Here is a 15997-nt window from a genome sequence, read left to right on the forward strand (position 1 = left end):
TTCTCACTGGAGTCTATTTTTAAAACAAATTAAGATCCACCAAACTACGGATTTAGAGTCCATCTAAAGAGACAAGTGTAAGAACCCAGGCATTAGATGCTGATCTTTAAGCACCACAAAACTGAGAAGGAATCATTCCGAGTTCCAAAAGGAAAACTCACTACACTTGAAAGATACATTAGAAGATTCAGCACTGGAAACTGCAAAGAAATGATTGTTTTCTAAAGAAATGATAAATTTATCTGTGTGGATATAGTAAAATATACCTTCTTCTCATCCTGCTTCAATTAACTTCCTAGAAAATATTCAATAATTTTGAGTAATCATGTGTAATTTAATAACTCCCACACTCCCATTCTTACCAGGCTTTATAAAAAATTAAACTCTTTGAAGTTTGTCTTATTTGAAAGTACTAAATATTGGGATAACAAAAATTAGAATGCAGAAAATTATTCTTTATGAGCTGAAGGTCATCTGAAAAAATACAGCTAAATTTTGAAAAGCATCTTACAAAAAACATGACAGAAAACATCCATATGAAAATTTAATTTGTATAAATATTAAAAAATGTGATGTTATGAGAAGCAGTGGTCATTTATTCACAAACTAGTAGAACTGCTATTTAATATTATTTATAAAGATGCTCTTTCTGATGCTCTTTTTACTATTACCCATTATTAATTCCACAGAATTAAAGATATAAGCAGTATATATATGATCTAAATAAAATTCAGCCTCTAAAATATTAATAATTAGCTTAAATATACTTTATCCTAAATGACACATCACAATTTCCCTATGGGTAGCCAATTTAAGATTCATCAATCAGCCAACACAAAACTCCAACTAAATGGATTATAAAACTTGTCAGAGTAATCGGTGCATCATGAAGATAATACTATCTAAAGACTCTCAAAGGCTAACTCAATTGCTGCTTAATTTTACAAATTAAAGATTATATGTAATACTATATATATAACTTTTATAATTATTTTTAAATGTTTCCATGCATGTTCGAAGAAGGGGAGAAAACAAAGGTATTTCAAGTTTATTTCAGATACTATATTTATAAAATACAGAATATTTGTATTAACATGGCTTGACATGATTTAATATTTTTTTAATTCAGGAAGACTGCCTAAATTCAACCCCAAGTCCCGAATGCTTTGCAGATTTTAAAATCAAACAACACTGACAATTTTAACAAATATTCTATTTTACTTTGTATCATATTCATCTATATTTCTCTGTATCTAGTTAATCTATTTATATAGCTATATTATTCTGATTTAGGCAAGGTTATACTGCAGTTACAAACAATCCCCCAAATCTCAGTATCTTTAAATAACAATCCATTTCTCATTCTTACTATATGTCTATTCACATTGGGCTATGCTCTATTTTGCTGTATTTTCAGGGACTCAGGCTGAGGGAGGCCCCAACTCCATATTACAATTGTTAAGGCAAAGGAGACAGAGGAGGGAGAGAAGGAAGGAGAGAAAAGACACAGAGAATTCTGTACCACTCACAAACTCTTAAAATGTTGCTTCTGCTCACATTTCATTGGCCAAAGCAAGTACTAGGACAAATTTAATTACTTCAGTTTATGAGGAATGTCAGTCCCATCATGTGCCCAGAAAGTGGTGAGTCAGTAACATTTCCCGAACAGCACTAGTGGTTACTTTAATAGTTGAGTACATGCCAAGCTCTGTGGTACTTACTTCAAATATCTCACTGTGAACAGAGAAGCATAGCCTCTCTTTTTAAATTTAAGAATATATACCATTAAAACTTCAAAGTCTTTCATTTTATATTTCTTATTTTATTCTCTGGAAAGATATATTGGAAAATTATTATTTGGTTGAAAATGTCAGGAAAAAATGTCTCACCTAAAGAGACACATATTACTTTGCTCTATTTCCTTTAACTATAGTCCTTCCTAAATTAAATAGTAAATTGGAAATCAAATTGTTCTTGGTACGAATGATTCATAATTACTTTCTCAGTACAACAATCCATCCAATTATCAACTTCATTAAGTTCCTATAATTCATAAGCTCAGAGCTAGTTGTTATGGAAGCTTTAGAGATATATGTTAATATCCACACCACAAGGTATTTACAATTGCATTACCCTATCTGTTATTAAATTGCATCTGTATGAAATAACTTGGGTTCTATTATAGCACTACAGGTCTAGGTATATAACTGAGATACATATAGAAAGATTTTTTTTACAGCAAACTCAGCAATATTATACCAAGTTTTCTAGCACACACAATTAAAAAAAAAAAAACACTATTAAAATTTCATTTAAGCAAAATAGTTTTAAAGAATTGGGTATCCAAAGAATATTTTTAAATGGTTAGATGTGAAGAGCTATCTAGTATGAAATCATAGGAATCTATTCTACTTGATATGTTTTAGCTAAGATTAAATTCTCTATATAAAAGTAGCATTCAAATTCACGATTACAAAGCATAGACCGAGATTAAGGAGAACTCTATGGCCATGCTATCCTGAACAAGCCCAATCCTGGCTGATCTCGGAAGCTAAGCAGGGTCAGGCCTGGTTAGTACTTGGATGGGAGACCACCTAGGAAGACTAGATGTTGTAGGTATAAAAAATAAAAAAAATAATAATAATAAGGGATTGTAAACTGATAAGGTCTTTGCAATTTGTGAGGTCAACCAAGGGTTGTCTCCCCTAAAAGAAAAAAAAAAAAAAGATTAAGGAGAAGCCAGCATCATGTATGTTTAATTACTCAGAAATAATTCGTGGTGTCCCAATTATAACATCAAAGATGGTGTTATAACATCACAGATCACTATAACAAATAATGAAAAATATTTTAATACTGAGAATTACCAAAATGTGACACAGAGACATGAAGTGTGCAAATGTTGGAAAAATGGAACCGATAGATTTGTTTGACACAGGAATTCTACAAAACTTCAATTTGTAAAAAAAAAGAATGCAATATCTGCAAAGCACAATAAACCAAGGTATGCCTCTACACAAATACATACATATTAGTCAGGAAGATTTATATATGTGTATCAAAAATATTTTTCAAGAATAACCATTAAACATTTTACAATAATAATGCAAGAAAATATTAGGTCTAAGTTGGCTTTTGAGAAATAGAAATTATGGGAAATCTAATACGATTTCAGTTTTCACTGATACTAATGTATACCTAATGTGGAATGATAACATATTTTTAGATTTAGTGCTTTTAGAAGCAGATATTACTCATATTAATTTTCTAAAGTTTATACTATTGATGAAAACTACAAGTGTCTACCTCAATAGAACATGAATCAGAGCAAGAAAAATAGTTCCTTGCCTTTTCAACTAATTTAAATCATTCAAGTAGCTCACTAAAGTTTTGTTTTGTTTTAACTATGAAAGCTTTTAGTTGGAAGTATATTGTTAAGTCATTTTCTATAATGTTTGAGATTAGTAAAAAATTAAAAATTAATTATATATAAATTCAGGCAGAAACATGAACATGAAACATCTTGAAGGTGTGAAAAACAAATCCTTGGCATTATGTTGCCACAGTGATTTAGTGAAGCTATCACTATCATTACCATATCATAATTCTTGCCAGATTAATATTATTTAGACATCAGTTAGAAAAACAAGTCTACATTCTTACCTGAAAAGTTACAACTGAATGGATACTTCTCTCTCTCCCTTCTCCTTCCCCCTGCTTCACTTCCCTGCTTCACTCCACTTCCTTCTCCTCCCTCTTTCATTCTCTCCTTCCCCCTTTCTCAAAGTGCTACAGAAGAATAATGAGAAAAATAATTTTTCATTATTCTACAGCTACATAACAGTTTTCATAACTGTTTGTTGTTATAATTGTACAACAAAGAGTTATCCATGTAATCATGATTTTCTATATTAATCCCCAATGCATCATTTTTAATGTATAAAATATGGTTGCATAATTATCTTTTCTCCTGTTATGTGTGTTCTGATAGTATTTACTGATATGTAATTTTAGGTCTACTGAATCAAATAAGTTGAATTGGAGGTCTTTAGTTTTTTTTTTTATTTATTTATTTTATTTCATTCTTCTAGTAATCCATTTTTAGTGTACTTTACAAAATTGGTCCAGGAGTGACTGGGAAAAAAAATATTCATCCATCTGCAAGAGTTTTTAAAGCATCCATTTACTTAGACTATATCTCCACTCACATGCACTTCTGTCTCATGTACCTCAGCAAATGCAAAGATGTTAAGAGCCCCCCTAAAAATGACTTCAATTGTCATTTTCTTATATGATATACAAAAGATTAAGGTATCACACATTTGACCGAATTCTTTTTTGAGAGCTTGATTCTAACTTTTTCTGCTTTTTACCTTCCTCTTCCAGTCCAAGCAGAGACTGAGGTCCTTAGCATTTATTTATCTGATAGATTTTTGTTTTTTGGTTTTTGGTTTTTGGTTTTTGGGTTTTTTTGCTGGACATAAAGCAAAACTTATTTTAAGTCAAGAATTTTTCCTTTTCTTGGTAAAAGTTTAAACTCAAAAATATACATATTAGTCTACGTGTCTTTAGTAACAGAAAAAAGGAAACACCCTTAAATAGTCAAAAGAGAACTCCACTAAGCAATGTAGGTTAGGAGGACAGAATTGAGGGTATAGCCAAGAAAACAAAAAAGAAGCATCCTGGGTAGGCAAAAATTGTAATAGTAGCCCATTGCATCATATGGTCTGTTCCCAGATATAAGACTCCTGACTGGCTGAGAAATAACTAGATATCTTAGAAGAGACCAAGATATTAGTTTGACCTTCTCTGAAGATCTAATATGGATGAATATCAGCAATTTCATATGATTCAACCTATTCATTTAAACATGGATTAATATAAAACATTAATTTTTTAATTTATCTCAATATATATAGTTGATATCTTAGGATTTGTTCATGCTGTAATAAAAATGACTTTGATGCTAAATGGACCTGGGCATGTTACAACTGACGTGTTTGTATGTGTTTATTGGTGGGAGTGGGGGTAGAAGGAGCAGAGAGAAGTAAACAACAACAAAACAAATTGTTCAAACAGCTAGTCTTAAACAGAAATACACGTGCACACAGAGGAATTAAATGGGCAGTGCCCTGGAGTGGGGTGAAAGATGGTATAACTATTTTTACCACATGTTCTTATAAAACATTTCACTACTTCCCCAAATTATAATCTCCACTCAACTCCACACTCAAAGAATAATCAAGTCACATCATAAGGCAGATTTTGGTTCTCGATTTCAATGCCAAATTCTCTGGCATTAAACATATAAAATGGAATTAATTAAATTGTCAATACCTTCATTTTGAAAGATAAACATTAAAAGAAAAGTATTTAATGAACCCCTTTATACAACAGACATTGTACAGGACATTTTACATATTTTATTTCACTTAATGAGCAGATAACTGATGGTTTAGCTATTGAAATGATTCTATAACAGTAAAAACATGGTAGAGAATTAAGGCTGGAAGTCTCAAATATCAAGTTATATGAAAAGCATATGTTCTTCACTCACCTCTAAAATTAATTCAATTTATGTTGAGGCATCTAACTAATATGCATATAATGAGTTTGTTTTGGTCAATGTAAAACCTAATTTGTCTAAGAGATTAGTATTGATTCATGTAGAACTATGATCAATATTGGAATTTGAGGGTCAGTTATTTTTAAAATGTGTAACATTATTGACCATACACGTTATAACTTATGAAATATATATTAGAAAAAGATACATTTGAGAAGCTATTTGCCATTTTAGTTATATTAATATAGGAAAAATACCTATCAACTTCGTACTCCTGAGACATTTTTAAACAACTTCTAGATTTTACTTTGAATTTTATCCTCAAAGCTTTCTGTATAGTGTAGGTACTGGCAGGAGGTCTGCAAGGCCTAATTAGCCGGAGAACTAAGAAAATATATTCCACCTTCTCCCTCCCTGTGACACTCAGTGTGAACACACTCCCTTGGTGGTCTGCATCTCTAGATTTACAAGAAGAGCAAACAAGGGAAAAAGGAAACCTGTAAATATGAAAGCAGACAGGATACTGGAATGTGAGTAACTTTTCCGAATAATCTGCTCCAATATTGCAGAAAGTAATTTAAGCTAGCAAGAGATCAAGAGCACCAAATTCCGGCCATAGATGCTGGAGCTGCACAGCACCTTAGTGCTAAGGGTCCTGTGAGAGGAAACTACAAACTTCAGGACCTACCAGGAAGCCGATGCATTAGTTCTTTTTGGAATAAGTTCTTTTCAGAATGGGGTGTTTACTGAGTATTATTGTTTTTTTCCTAAGATATAGGATTAGATAGCCTAAAGAGCAAAGGACAGTTCTGAACACTTTTCCATATGGTGTTAACTGCGGCCGATGCCTCTTAAAATAAAACATTTTGTCAGTTTAAATTCTACTATCTTGTGTTTCTTTTTCTTGTTTATTTTTTTTTAAAGTTTCTCAAACCAGTATGCTAAGATTGGTGCAAAGGATAATCACAGAAGTTCAATTAACTTTTATTTATTCTTCATGTGAAAAATATTTAAAATGGTACAATTCCTGTTATCACTATGCAAAGGTTAGGATTTGGCTATTGTTTTCTAGCTATTTGTATGTTACAAATACTAAAACATATATTTACTGTGTGCTTTCCATGTCCCAGGCACTGAGAAGCCCTTTATGTATATTAATTCATTTAATCCTTATCTCTACTCTACGTGCTATTATTATTTTTTATATAGCTAAGAAAACTAAGTCACAGACAATTTAACAAATCTACTCAGTGTAACCCAGCTAAAAAAAGACAAAAAAAGATTCAAATCCCCTAGGTTTGGCTTTATAGTTCTATGCTCTCAGCTGCTATGTCACTATGTTTACTGAGTTTTCCTTCTGTTGGCTAGTGTTTACCTGTTTTTCCAGGTTATCAGTTGTTAGAAGGCAAACTATTTAAAACAAAAATAGATAAGAGTCCATGGACTAAATTTAAGATGAAGGAAAAGAGCGATATAATTTAAGAAGAGATTTTTTAAAATTATGTTCTGGCATAAGTCAGTAATTTTCCAGAAATGGATTATCTAGGCCAGCCTCCCAGAACCATTCTCTTAATGTCCACAAGGTGAGTAGCAAATGGGAGATATTATTAGATATTGCCAATTAAGGAACATTTAAAATGTATTCATTTTTATGTAAATAATTCAACAAAAATTGGCAATTTACAGACTTGTGAACTAGATGAATACAAACTATGAATCTCTGATTAAGATTTGCAGAACTGTCTGTTTTGAATGAGTCAATTTTGGAAGTGCTTTCTGCAGAAGAGTAACTCAGGGAGAAAATAGCAGTGCATAAAATAGAACACATACGCACTACGAGGCACAAGTTGGAGACAAGTAGGTCATGCTTTCATACTTAGCCATCTAAGGAAAACAGGATAGAAATCTAAAAAGCTCTTTACATGCATATTATAATTTATAAACTAATTTCTTTTGCCAGTTCATAGGACAGTACTTTCTTGGGAAGTCAAATAGCTCTCTCCTGTTCTTTTTCTTAATTTTTAAAATACCCCATGATCCATTCCTCTCATAGGGTCCTGTGATCTCTTGCTAGCTTAAATTACTTTCTGCAATATTTAAAATTGTTAAGCATATATTCTTTGCATTTGATTTATTTATATATGTATACACACACACACACACACACATCTATATCTGTCACAAATATGTGTCTTCTATTCTTTTAGTATTTTTCTTGGCCTGGTAGTTTTATTCACTTGCCACATATTTAAACACTCATTAATTAGATGATATCCAAATGAAAACAGAAAAGATGACATTGAGGGATTTGGAAATGTCACTCTTTGAGTATTATTTTGGCCTAAAAAGGAGAAGACAGAGGAATTCTTGATAAATCTTTGAATATTCAAAGAAAAAAATATGTTCTCAGTTGCTACTGCTGGAAGATTAAGATTCCAAAGTGAGTTTTAGCCTAGAGACAAGGATTTATTATGAGGACCAAGAATCTGTGAGATGACTCTTAAACCCCTTAGTCACATTGAATAAAGGTGTAAAGCACTTTTGAAGAATGGAGGGATGAAACACACTACCTCCCAAAAATGTTCATAAGCGAACTGATGATTTACCCTTTACCACTCAAATCTCTCCATTTAATATTATCCACATTCACTGCTTGACTTCTTTTTATTGTTCAGTGCCTCACTGATTGTCAGCTGAAGCATTGATCATACTGTGTAAATAAAATTTAAATCAATTACAAAATAAGACAGAAAATGTAGCAAATTACTGAAAGTCATGTTGGAAAACACAATTAGATGGTAAGTTACAGACAAAAGGTGATATGCCAGAGTTAAAAAAAAAAAATTAAAAACTGAAGAAAAGAACAATCTAGTAAGCTAAGCTTCAGAAATGGACAATCTGAATACCAAATCATTAATGAAGAACTTTGAGGGAATGGCCTGATATCAGATGTTTCTAAAAGGAATTTTTTACTCACTGTACTGCAGAACTCAAATTTCAAGTGAAAAGATCGGGTCATACTGTCCTATCATTTTGTTTGGGAAAACCAAAGTAAGAAAATGCCCTAAACTATTATGAGAAAATAAATACTTCTGAAAAAATTTTTTTTTCTTTTTTGGCGAGGCAACTCTTGGTTGACCTCACAGATTGCAAGGACCTTGTCAGCTTACGATCTTATTTTTTATTTTTTACACCTGCAGTACCTGGTCTTCTTAGGTGGTCTCCCATCGAAGTAATAACTAGGCCCAACCTTGCTTAGCTTCTGAGATCAGATGTGCTTGGTCTTGTTCAGGGTGGCCTGACCGTAGACTTTTTTTTTTTTTTAAGATGATGCGTTACCAATGTCCTCCACCTCCACACCTACGAAAACATTTTGATCCTTATCTTTAAAAGATTTACTTATAATGGCTTTTTCTGATACAATTATGTTTTGATAAGATTGCCACGATCTCCTCCTTTCTTGTGAACGCTTCCCCCCATTCACAAATTTCTGGGAACCACGACAGAGAACATACCAAGCATCTTCCACTGGTTCTGCCCTACCCTAAGTCTGTGACCTTTTTGTTAGTCACCCTAAAACAGTTTCAGCTCTGAGTTTCTCTAGCCAAAGCCTGCACATTGTCAGTTGGGTTCAGCATTCTGATACCCAGAACCATTTTTGAAATATTTAAAAAAAATAATAGTTTTACATATTGGTAAAAATTTGGGAAGTATATAAGAAGGCTTTGAGAACTCAGTATCCTACAACATGGTAGTAGAGCTAATAATAAAATAGCCAATTGGCATTTCTGTAACTACAATATACCATTTTAGCATAATAAAATTTTCCTACTGATTGACCCCCATCTCTATTTCCAATGCTGCCTGTCACTATTATTGGCATTGAAATAAACACATAGGAGAAGTAGACTATGGCATCCATCCCTGAGGCTGAGGGAGATGCATTCCACTTGGAGTTACATTTTCACAATTTATAATTATAAAATAGTATTTGTAGTTAATAATAATCATTTATATTAATTCTTTAACTGTATTAAATCAGTCACAATTTAGTTAGTGAAAGAAGTGAGGACTGCAACAGAGAAAAAAATTAAAGGACATTATTGAAGAAGTCAGAATTTGATATGACCCTTAGATGTTTAAAATAGCTAGAAAGAATGGAAACAATGTAACTGCCCATCAACAGATTAATAGATCAAGAAAATGTGGTGTGTGTCCACAATATTACTCAGCCAAGAGAAAGAAGAGAATCCTGTCATTTGCAACAACAGGGATGGACCCTGAGGCTATTATGCTAAGTGAGGTAAGTCAGACAGAGAAAGACACACTGCATGGCATCCCTTATGTGTGGAATGAAAATAAAAAGTTAAACTCATAGAAACAGACTAGAAATGTGGTTGCAAGGGGCTAGGGAAAATAGGGAGATGTTAGTAAAAGGATACAAATTTTCAGTATAAGATGAATAAGATCTGAGGATCTAATGTATAACATGGTGACTATAGTGATAACACTGTTTAGTGTAATTAAAATTTGCTAAGAGAGTATAGCTTAAATGTTCACACGCAACACACAAAAGATAAACATGTGAGGTGATGAATGTGTTAACTAAATGGACAGAATTCTTTCACAATGTATATGTACATGAAATCATAATGTACACTCTGAGTATCTTACAATTTTTGTCATTTGTATCATGATAGAACTAAAAAAAATGGAGGGAATAAAAAAGTAGACGTGTGCTCGACCATTTAAAAAGTCATAATTTGTAAAACATAATAGAGGTAATAGAGGTACACTTAAAAAAATTAAATAATATGGCCAGAAAAGGTAGAGAATGTTTCAGACACAATTAATAGCATAAGAAAGGTTTTTTGTTGTTGTTGTTGTTTTTTCCTAATGAAATTTATAATGGTAGTTTCCAAGAGAAATGGGGCAAAGATCTGACAGGGATGGAATTTTATTGAGAAGCAAAAGATACAAAGATAGGGGAAATATATGGTAAACTGAGAGTTTTTATTATGTTACTTCTTTGTTAATCCTTAGTTTTAAATGATGCTATTACAAAATAAGTATTTTTCAAATTAGCAACATATAAGGATCTGTTCAAAGAAGTACAATTAATGTTTGTCTGACCTTTAATTATTTGTGTCTTCTGTAGTTTTGAGCATAGGATCTTTTTTTACCTTAACTTTTAAATTATGTACTTTTACAGAGAATTCTTTAAGAGATAAATACCTTGTACATCATTCTCATCTCTACTTTTTAACCTCAGAATTTGATTTTGTTTTGCCCCTCTGGTCTGGATGATAGAAACCTTTATCTCCTTATTCTCTAGTCTGTACAATTCTCAGCTGGCAGATACCCATCTGCCAGATTATTCCTTTCTCATTCCTATGCCCTCATTTTTCCACAGTCCACTGCAAATGTAAAAAAGAAAAGAAAAAGGCAACTTTTGTCATGTCTATGATGAGTGTATCAATTTTTCTTATTGATTTTCCCCATTTCCTACCAGCTAACACTTTTGAAGAGTAAAAAATAGTCCTCTCCTGCCTAAGCTTTTACACTTTCTTGGCAGAATATGGTTTACAATGTACATAAAATAACTGTCTTTATAGCTGCTGAATATTTGCAGTTATAAATATCCTTACATATCACTGCTTTAGTAAGATAATGCCTTACAAAATGTTTCTAAAGGATTTTGTATTCCTAGAAGAGCATAATATTTTTAAAGGCCTTTAGCATTTATATTTCAACTTAAAGGGGTTGTGTTATCATTATGTGTCACAGCTATAAGTAGGGCCCGTAAATAAATTTCATTTTCAAACAATAATGTCCTCATTGATGTTTGAATTTTCAATCCTCTATCTTGTTTGAAAAGGTCCTAGACAACTTAATTTATACCTAAAAGAAGATTTGTGATTATTCAATATATTCCCTAGATGTTGGTATGCTATTCAGAACTCAACACAGACACTAGATATTCCATAAATGTTGAGTGACTTAGCATGAGCCTCTAACCCTGCAGCTGTCCCCAGTCACTTGGACAAAAGCCTTAACTATTGCTCATTCAGAATTATTCATTTTTAGTTCACGAACATTTCCTTTCATTTCACTTGGGTCTATTATCTAATTTTCTGAAAAACTCTAATAAAATGTGGACTTGCATATTAGGAGAATACATCTATTCTATTTTGACAACCTTTATGAAAAAAAATTCTGGGTAGAGGTTTAATTTGGGGGTTCATTTGCTGAGATTAAGGTTACATGTCTTTAAAATAACCATGACCTTTTATTTTTCCCACATTAACAGATCCTCCAAAATCTCAACATTTGTTAAAACTGACACTGGAAAATTAAGGCAGCTTCTTGTGTCTTTGGAACTGATTAGAAATAAGATTATTCTTCAGCAAAATTGAAAAGTAAATAATAGGCATTTATTGAATAAACAGATCATTTGACATTAGGGTTTTTGCTTAAATTATTGAAACTATTTCAGATATGAGACACAGTCTAGTTTTGCACCTTGAAGTTAAGAAAATAAATTTTGATGTTTCCAAATGAAAACAAAGATAGATGTTTTGCAAATGCTACTTCCATTGAATAAAAAATTCTTGTTCTTATATAAAGATGCTGTACTGGTCCACTACTAGAGATGTTCTTGAAGAATTCTGTATTTAAGGAGAAATAACTGTGTTTTATTTTCTTAGCGCTTGTTATAAATAAAGGCAAACATTTGAGACAGTGGTAAGAGTTAAGTGTAGAATAACAATTACTATTACATTTTTCAGTTTACTCTTTGCCAGATCATTTTAATCATTTTAACTATGAGAAATATCGTAAGAATTCTATGAATGCATTTATATGAATTATAAGAAATGTATAATTTTCAAGCCATTTTAAAAAGGGAGACCTATGTTAAGTAACTCGTGTAAGATTACACAGCTAATTAAATAGCAAAGGTAGGACTGTTACCCAACCTTCAGTCAATAATCTGAACCACCACATTGAATTTTTAGTATCCTTTGGGGTTGGGGAGGGAATATATTTCTTTGACTATCACGTTCTGGTTCACAACTGTCATCATTTTAAAAAATCTTCAAAGAAATCTGTGAACATGTGATCTAACGTACACAGTGACAGGTGTGCAGGTCCTGTGTCTGGCCCTGATTAAGACTTGTAAACATAGTGTTTAAGCGCATATGTAGAACAAGTCACACAATTGCTTCTAACAAAAAGGTGGCTCTTTAGGGTAAAGAGCAACTCTATAAATGCTTCTGATATACTTCCATCAAAATATTACTTATCTCTCATATACACACACTTCTATATGTTTATATGTCCACAATAACCGCATATACACATTTAGTCTTAGAGAAGTTAGAGTCATATCTGCAGGGTTGATGGAAGAGACTAGTAGGAAAAAGCAAGAGGTGAGAATTTAGCACAAGATAATTTGAAAAGCATTAGGGCAGGACAGAAGGGAGTGGGGACTACCTGGTAGTTAATATCTGTGGATAATTTCTATGTGCTAAGCAAAATTCTAAATGCTGTCTTTATATGTATTAAATCATTCAATCCTCACAGCAATGCTTTCAAAAATGTATAAATATTATGTGACTTTACAAATAAAGAAAAGAAGCCTCATGGAGAATAACTACTCCTAAGTCTAAAATCACATTGCTAGAAAATGGTTTGCATGCAGTCTATCTGGCTCCAGTATCCATATTTTTCGACATTAAAGGGCTAGATTTTTGTTTTGTTTTGTTTTTAAATCAAGAGTGCAACATCCTCCCAACATGTGATAATATAAAATTTCTAGTGTGTGTGATTAAAAGCACTATCATGTTGATAACAATTGATTTATGCTAGTAGAACACTGTCTTTGTTTTATGATAAACCAACAATGATTGTTAGTAATTACGTAATTTTAAAAGAAGAAATGTAACTGGATTCTTAAACTGTTACTGGAAGACAACCCAGTTTCAATCAAGTCTTAAAAAATTATGACACTTAGCCACGTTTAAAATATTCACAGATGTCCCAAACTCCAATACTTAATGTATCTGATTTGAATCACCTAATTAAGTGCTTAAGTTCCACAATTTCAGTCTTCTGGTCTAACGCACAATGTCAGAGATACGTAAGGACAAAACATCAAATGAAAGAAGTTTACTTCATGATGCATTTTATAACCAATTTCGGGAACTGATATGAACAACCATCTACCCTTTACTTAAGACTCAAATCTTCTTTCAAGTACTACTATCACTACCAATTTAAGAGATGAAAATATCTGTGAAACTATTGAATGTGTTTTATGTTTGTCTACAGTGGAAGTTTTTGTTATTTACCTAGTTTCACATCAAGTCTGTCACATGGTTAGTTAAATTAAGGGCATCATTTTTTACCCAATAGAAAAGATGTTTTAGTTTAAATTGTGGTGGCTGAAGGAAGATAAATTTGATTAAAAGAGTTTGACAAGTAGATGAATACTTGTGAAATTCCTATAGAAATTCCTATAGAAACTCTAAAAAGCTACTAAGAAAAATTGCATGCTTACTTTATTCACTGTTTTACATCAAAAGGTATTGATTTCAATAACACATGTATTAACTCAATCATCCATCATAAATCGTAAGGCTTATTTTGTGCATTAACGAGCTTAATATCCTCTTTAAGTAATAAGTTGAAATATAACCTAATTAAATTTTAAAATATTTTTTGTTCCTTTATTATTTTTCAATTAGAGTTGACATTCAATATTACTTTATATTAATTTCAGGTGTATGGCATAGTGCTTAGACATTTATATATTTTACAAAGTGACCTCCCTGATAAGTCTAATACCCACTTGGCACCATACATAGTTATTACAATATTATTGACAATATTTTCTATGATGTACTTTACATTCTATGACTATTTTGTAACTACCAATTTGTACTTCCTAATCCCTTCTCATTTTTCACTCAGCCCCCTAACGCCCATAAGTTTGTTCTCTGTATCTGAGGCTATTTCTGTGTTGTTTACTTTGTTAAGATTCCACTTATAAGTGAAATCATATGGCATTTATCTTTCTCTGTATGACTTATAAAATAAAATATTTTCTCATGAAATATATTTTAATTCATCCACTATCTGTTTAATTCTTTTCAGATGGATTGCTAATTTGCCATTATCATTTATTAAACAATTCCTTTTCCAATTATAAATATTCTCACAGGTTGGATTTTTATTGGCAAGTAAATTTCTAGGCATATATAGTACTGCACAGATTATAAATGAATAAACTCAATTTTAATACATAACCCAGTAAATTATGAAGCTATTTTTATGAAAAATGGTACATCAAGTAGTTAACAAATTTGACAAACACTGTATAAATCAGAACTACATGAGTTTACCAAAATTAGAACATTCAAGCACATACACCAGCACATAATAGAATACTTAATATGTCAAGCCCTGAAATTTAAGTTATGAAATGAACACTATTAAAAAGTAAAATAAAATACTGGTTCAAATTTCTTAAAAATTCTGGTTTCTTTTTCTAGTCAACAAAAGTTAAAATCCAGAAAATGTTGAACAAATGAGAGTTTTAAGAGAGACTGCCATATTCTACTAAAGGACTATACATAAATCCTATTTGTATGCTTTTTTTCTAGACAATTTTTAAATACTCTCATTAATATTTTTGAACTAGAGTTTAAAGCTCTAAATAAACTAAAAAGATATTTTATATAAATAATTTAAAAATAGCATTTCCTATTCTATTATTAAATAAGACTGATATTATATCAAACTAAGCTATTCTACCAATCCACTTATGTAAAATTGACCAAAATCAACAAAACAAGACATTGTCACAAATTAACTTCCCTGGGCTGCTTTTTATTATGGAGGCTAAAGATGTATTCTTTAGGTTTCAGCTTCTAGTCTTGACCCTATTAGTTGATCTAAAAACTTGATTTAGGATTCAGGTATAAAATAAGGAAATAGGACTATGAGTATAATTTCACCTCAAAATTATATTTCCAAGCTTGTTTAGAACACTTGCTTTCAGAAGACAAAAATAGGTACAGGAAAGAAATGTTTTTAAACATACAAAATTACATATATTTATAACAGCATTTTCACTAAAACTATATTATTTACTGTTCTTCAAAACTTGGCATATTTTCTTGCAAACAAATAGCTTATATTATGAAAAGATAATGATACTGTATACCCCAACATGAAAACTTAGTTAATAATATAAAAAGATTCTTCCAAGTTCAGATGGATTTGCAACGACTCTTTGCCTCCCACACTTGGAATTTTTTTTTTTTTTTTTGAATTTCTACAATGCAAGAGCCAAGAAGCTGTGGCAAGAAAATGAACAAGGAGTTGCGCAAATTTATTGTGTCAGATCCTGATGGTTACATATTTATG

General features: G+C 31.5%; 1 pseudogene; it reads left to right on the plus strand.

Moving 5' to 3' along the window:
• Positions 1-2500: 2500 nt before the first annotated feature.
• LOC112479940 lies at positions 2501-2619 on the plus strand (annotated as a pseudogene).
• The last annotated feature ends 13378 nt before the right edge of the window (positions 2620-15997 follow it).

This window comes from Pteropus alecto, unplaced genomic scaffold, assembly GCF_000325575.1.
Source record: "Pteropus alecto unplaced genomic scaffold, ASM32557v1 scaffold21, whole genome shotgun sequence".
In the NCBI taxonomy this organism is placed as follows: domain Eukaryota; kingdom Metazoa; phylum Chordata; class Mammalia; order Chiroptera; family Pteropodidae; genus Pteropus; species Pteropus alecto.